The sequence below is a fragment of the Penaeus monodon genome, chromosome 22 (assembly GCF_015228065.2).
Source record: "Penaeus monodon isolate SGIC_2016 chromosome 22, NSTDA_Pmon_1, whole genome shotgun sequence".
In the NCBI taxonomy this organism is placed as follows: Eukaryota; Metazoa; Arthropoda; class Malacostraca; order Decapoda; family Penaeidae; genus Penaeus; species Penaeus monodon.
The window spans coordinates 14,838,212-14,839,160 of record NC_051407.1 but is presented as its reverse complement, the minus strand read 5'-3'; positions in this window follow the sequence as shown (position 1 = coordinate 14,839,160).

Genomic DNA, 949 nt, shown 5'->3' with positions numbered 1-949 from the left:
ATTTCATTTCACTGTACTTTTGAAAATCCTTCTTACTGTAATAATTAATGAGTGTAACATCCCCTACATCCTTTTGTAATTTAGAAATCGGCTTTCACTCTATTAACATTTATTTTATTTTCCAATGTACACATCATAATACACGTGTATGCATGGCGGAAGTTTGAAGTTATTGGTGAGAAAGTCTTCCTTTAAGATTATGTATATCTCGCTCATAAATCATAAAGGAATATTTTTGTAATATCATTCGTGAGAGTATTCCTTAATCTTATCCGTCATAAAATTCAGGTGAAAATCAGTCGCGATACCTGTGATATTTAAGCTTTCAACGGTGTACTGAAAGTCTTGCGTAAGGGTGTCTGTGTGCATGACGTAATTGTAGTGAACAAAGCACGGAGAACACAATAGGATTGTCGGGCAGAAATGCCGATTCAAGTTCTTTCTCCCCGAGGTTTCCTGCGGGTGAAGACAACGACTTAATCTTCATTTTACATTATACATTCGTATATGAAATTATCAGTTTGCCGTTACAAGTTAACACCTTACTTTGATCAGTGGTTTTATTTACTTATTTTCAATGAATGTTCCCTATACGCACGTAGTCCTTTCCACTGAGAGTTTTCCTGATGCCATCCCCTCCTACCACGTGGATTTCCCATTGTATCATTCCTTATTCTGCTCTACGATTTATTGCTACTCCATCAAAATATCATATATAGCATGGCCCCAAATCAAACATGAAACTCACCTCACGACTGAATAACAAAATTCAAAGACAAAATGGAATATTGCCTTTCGCCAAGTATCGTCTATGGAACGCCAAGGAACCGTCGTATCCGGTTTGGAACCAATGAATTGTACTAAATAACTCTAAGGCTACAGCAAAAACCTGGAAGAAGTAAAGTAGGATTTAACACCATACTAAGGATTCATAGAATTTCCTAAATTA